Raw genomic sequence first — 5,209 nt, 5'->3', positions numbered from 1 at the left:
AGTAAAACAAGTTCCCTGAGATTTTGATACTCGGTTCTTACCATTTTATACTACTTGCGCGATCCGGTGCACTTGTCGGATATCGAACAATGATCCCGTATATCTGATGACATTGATCATCCACAGCTTTTTCTGAAGCCATTGCAGGTTATGTGGGATGCTACCGTATTCGGGGTGTTTAATGAAGACTTCCTCTTGTACATAAAGCATGAAGATCTATCTGAAATAGCACACAGTAGTCAATGTCTCAACATCTCTGTTATACAATTGTGGATTCTGTAAGTCAATTTAGATTATTGTTAATTACCTAACTTATTGTTTTAAATTCATACATAATTTACTTTGTGTTAACAACAATAGGCATATGATTGAGACAAGTATGCGAGCGGGAAATGCCGATGTGTATGGATTCCTTGAGCCACAATCCATCTAGAGATCTGGTCAAACGCAATTTGAATCAGAAAGTTACATTAAGAACTGGAAGCAACATTCAAAACGGGATGTGTACCTAGGAGCCTACCTCATTGGGTAAGTTAAACTGAACAAATGAATTTAAATAATGTATAATACTATAATAACCTATATTGGTCTCCACTGCAGTGCACATTGGCAAATGGTCGTCATTTTGTCTAAAGAAAATGTTGTCATCTGGTTTTGTTCGTTGCATAATAGGCCAAACAACTACCTCAAAGGAATAATTAATAGGTCAGTGTTGTTTTTCAATACATTTGCATTACCATTAGTTGGGAACATTAATATTTTAATTGTACAATAAGCATCCATGTTTGTATTCAACAGTGCTTTGAAAGGACTTGAAGATACTCCACAAACTAAATCCAAGGCTGGTGCTTGGTGGGTTGTTGTTAAAGTAAGTGATTTAAACAATATTTCTACTTATATTTTATGTCTATGTAGACTAATTTGTACTTAACATTTAATATCTAAATTTCATTATGTATTTAGTGTAATGAACAAAAAGGAAGCACTGGGTGTAGCTATTACGTGATGCACTGGATGTCAACTATAATCTTAGGAAGTTTCAAGAATAATTGGAAAAAGGTAATTGTTTAATTCAAACAAATTTGATTTTGTTATGATTGATATTATATTATTAACTTATGATTTATTTTATCATGCAGTATTTCAATTATGCTAGACCATTAGAGCCAGAGAGATTGAAGGTGCTTCGCATTCAGTGGGCAAAGTATTATTTGAAAGCTAGAAATGAAACTTAGGATGTTTAGGCAATTTTGTAATTTTAGTTTACTTGGTTTACATTTTTTACATTTCATGTTTCCTTTTAACATTAAATATTTTTTTAATTCATATTTATTAATAAATTTCTCATGGAATTTTTCTGCTAAAAACTATTTCAAAATAGAATGCAAATTATATATGTTGTGTTGTGTGGTCTGATTTAAAATTTGCAGGTTAATTTTTGGGTTTATTGAAAAAATAGGCAGTGTATTAAAAAAATTCCTAAAAACAACATCGGTTTTTTAAAATAACCGATGTTAACATACACTAACAACATCGGTTTTCCAAAAAATCGATGTTAATGTATAATAACATTTGCTGTTAACATCGGTTTTTGTTGAAAACTAATGTTAACGTTTGCCAGTTAACATCGATTTTTGTTGAAAACCGATGTTAACGTTTTGGTAGTTAACGTCAGTTTTTTATAAAATCGATGTTAATGTTGGAAGTTAACATCGATTTTCAACAAAAATCGATGTTAACGTTGACAATTAACATCAGTTTTGTAAAAAACTAATGTTAACTGCCAACGTTGGTATCAACAAGAGATGTACCCTCCACTAGAACTGATCCACAAGAGATGTACCCTTTACTTGTACCACAAAGGATGTACCCTCCAATGTGTTAAGACAAAGATCTCAGGCGGTTAAACCTTTGATACTTTGTAAATGAGGATACAAAAGAATTCTCAGGCGGTTAGTTCTTTGAACACTTTTGTATAAGGGAATAAGAAGAATCAAAATAATTCTCAGATTGTGTCATTTTGAATTCTTTGTCAATGGAGAAGGGAGACACAAAAGAATTCAGGCGGTTAGTCCTTCGTTCTTTTGGAAAAGGGAGAAGAGAGACACAAAAGAATTCAGGCGGTTAGTCTTTCGTTCTTTTGGAAAAGGGAGAAGAGAGACACAAAAAGAATTCAGGCAGTTAGTCCTTGGCGAATTCTTTTTGGCAAAGGGAGAAGAGAATGAAAAAGATGAATAGCACAAGTTTTTTAACAAAGAACTTTTCATGGAAGAGAAAGTTTTGAACAAAAAGTTTTAGAAAGATGAAGAGAAGATAAAACAGAAAAACTGTTGAAAGAGATGAAAGAAAATATTGAAAGATGATTGAAAGAAATGATTGAGATGAATTGAATTGTTTCATGCCAAGGTCACATATTTATAGTTTCTTGATGACTCAAGTCAAAACTTGTAACTCTTGGCAATTCCTTTAAAAACTAATCACTTAAAAAGATATGACTTTTGAAAGAATCTTCAGAAACAAGTCACTTGAAGAAATGTGACTTTTGGAAATGAATTTTTTGAAAACAGTCACTGGTAATCGATTACCATAAAGGTGTAATCGATTACACATCAACAAATGCGACTCTTCATTTTAAATTTTGAAAATCTTAACGTTTTAAAACCACTGGTAATCGATTACTATAATCTGGTAATCGATTACCAGAGAGTAAAACTCTTTGGTAATGATTTTTTGAAAACTTCATGTGCTACTCAATGTTTTGAAAAACTTTTTAATACTTATCTTGTTTGAGTCTTCTCTTGATTCTTGAATCTTGAGTCTTGAGTCTTGAATCTTGATCTTGGTTATTCTTGATTCTTGAATCATGAATCTTGAAACTTTTCTTGAATCTTTGCTTGAAACTTTGCTTAACTCTTAAGCATCATCAAAATAACCTTGGAAGACATTGTTTCCACAATAATAAACAATATTTTTAGTGATCCCAAGAAAAAGAAGTTCTATTTGAGTGACCAGATCAAAAGAAAGATAGGCCGATAGACTAATCTCGCTACCGGGAGATGGTGGCTCATACTCTTGCATGATCGGTTGAGCAAAGATCTCCTTCACCATCTTATCAATGTCAGCCAAAGAAGCAACTAATGATGACGAGATAGATTAAAAGATGAGCGTGGAGTCTCAGGGATACGCATATAGCTAGGCATATGATACTGCGTCAATATCAATGGTGGGTCAATGTAAAAGGGCGAAATATGAGGTTAGCCTGCTACTAGTGAAATGCCAAAACTCACGACGCTCACAAAGTAATCCTCCTAAAACCATAGTATATATATTCTCTCTTTTCTGCCTTGATATATTCATTTTTTTGTTCATTTATATTTAATATTTGCATTCAATGCATCGGTTACTATAATATTACATTAATGTTCGGTTCATCAATATTCAAAACAATATTTAATGAAATTAATATTTGAAATTATTTTGACTCTTGAAATTATTCAAACATGAATGTAGAAAAAAACATGGTCAACATAATTTCACCATTAGTGATTTTTTTATTTCAATGCATCGGTTACTACAATATTACATTAATGTTCGGTTCATCAATATTCAAAACAATAGTTAATGAAATTAATATTTGAAATTATTTTGACTCTTAAAATTATTCAAACATGAATGTAGAAAAAAACATGGTCAACATAATTTCACCATTAGTGATTTTTTATTTCAAAATCTCTAAAAAAATTAATTTTAAATGTTTAAATAATTTAATTAAATAGATAGTTTAATGAATTTGTCAATTTAATGTATAAATTCTTCTTTTAATAATAATATTATTAAAATAAAAATTACAAATACTCAATGAAATTAATTTAATTAATTTATTCTCTATTTGTATTTATTACACTCAATGGGGAAAAGAACATGAAACCTTGTTGAATACTATGCGGGTTTAGAAATAATAAAAATAATCCACCATATTTGCTTATATAAGGAGGCATTTAACCACCATATTCCACAAACAAGATGAACGCTTTAAGGAATTCTTTTGTCAAGCTGGCATTCTTATTGGCTTTCTTCATCATTGCATCAGGTGAGAAATTAAATCATGCTTTTCATCTATCCTCACTCGTTCCCAAGCTAATTTATCTTCAAATATTTTGTGTCCTACATATGATTATTGTTGCTCTTATCCTCGTGTGTTGATTGTTGATGCAGATCTATGCATGAAATTAGAGGCAAGAGGACCCATTGTGCGTTTGCATTGCACTAACGACTCACAATGCCAATATTCTTGTCCAACTTGTGGTTGTAGATGCGTTTACACATGGTGCCAGTGTCCAAAACAACCTTTCGTTGAGGATATTCGTTTTCAAGCACCTCCAAATTGAGTAAACGGGTCTTCTGTTGTTATTATCTAGTATATGGATGGCAACAATCAAAGATTAATCGAAGGCTTGGGTTGCATCCCTCTTTGGTGTAACCAAATAACATCTCATGAATTTTAATAAAACTTAAGCTTTAAATACCTTTCGTAATCTTTTCTCATTGATACTTACCTTTAGTTTCAAGACATATAGCATCGCTGAAGAAGAATAAGAAATGTTATTTGTACAACAATTGAGACAATAGTTTGTACAATATTTTTTGTGTGTATCTTTCTTTTGAAAATCATTTATTACATGTCATCACATGAGAAAATTAAAAAAAAAATAGTGTTGTATCCATTGTTGTATGGATTATTTTATGTGCATCACATCTTTATAAAAAACAAAATGACATGAATCTTATTTAGTGTTTATTAAATAACGTCAATCTAATTTAATTAATTAAATGCGTGTTCTGAACAAAATTTGAAACGTATATCATTATTCTCTCTCCGCATCCCAGGATTAAAATATCTGGATGTTGCTTCAAGTTGCATCTGGTGGACATAGTTTTTCACACTACTAGAAAAGCTACCTTCTATGATAGTAAGTCATTCTAAGATGATTTTGTAGAATCGTCTTAGAAAATAATGCGATAATATTTTTGTAATTAATGTTATTATAATTATTATTTATGTCGCAGGTTCTAAGACGGTCACAAGGAATCGTCTTAGAATGCCACATGATGGCAATTTTGTAAATAGATTGAATGAACACAAGGACGATCGTTGTCTATGACCGTCTTGGTTCATTGAGTAAATAAATTAAAATTAAGTCATGAACAT

At 31.1% G+C, this 5,209-nt stretch overlaps 1 long non-coding RNA gene across 1 annotated transcript; it reads left to right on the top strand.

The window, feature by feature from the left end:
- Positions 1–3,953: 3,953 nt before the first annotated feature.
- LOC100779736 (uncharacterized) lies at positions 3,954–4,523 on the top strand. The gene is made up of 2 exons (XR_413922.4): positions 3,954–4,090; positions 4,216–4,523. It is a non-coding gene; the product is annotated as an uncharacterized lncRNA (long non-coding RNA).
- The last annotated feature ends 686 nt before the right edge of the window (positions 4,524–5,209 follow it).

This window comes from Glycine max, chromosome 4, assembly GCF_000004515.6.
Source record: "Glycine max cultivar Williams 82 chromosome 4, Glycine_max_v4.0, whole genome shotgun sequence".
Classification (NCBI taxonomy): Eukaryota; Viridiplantae; Streptophyta; class Magnoliopsida; order Fabales; family Fabaceae; genus Glycine; species Glycine max.
Note: the sequence above shows the minus strand (reverse complement) of the source record. Positions and strands in the feature narration are given on the sequence as shown.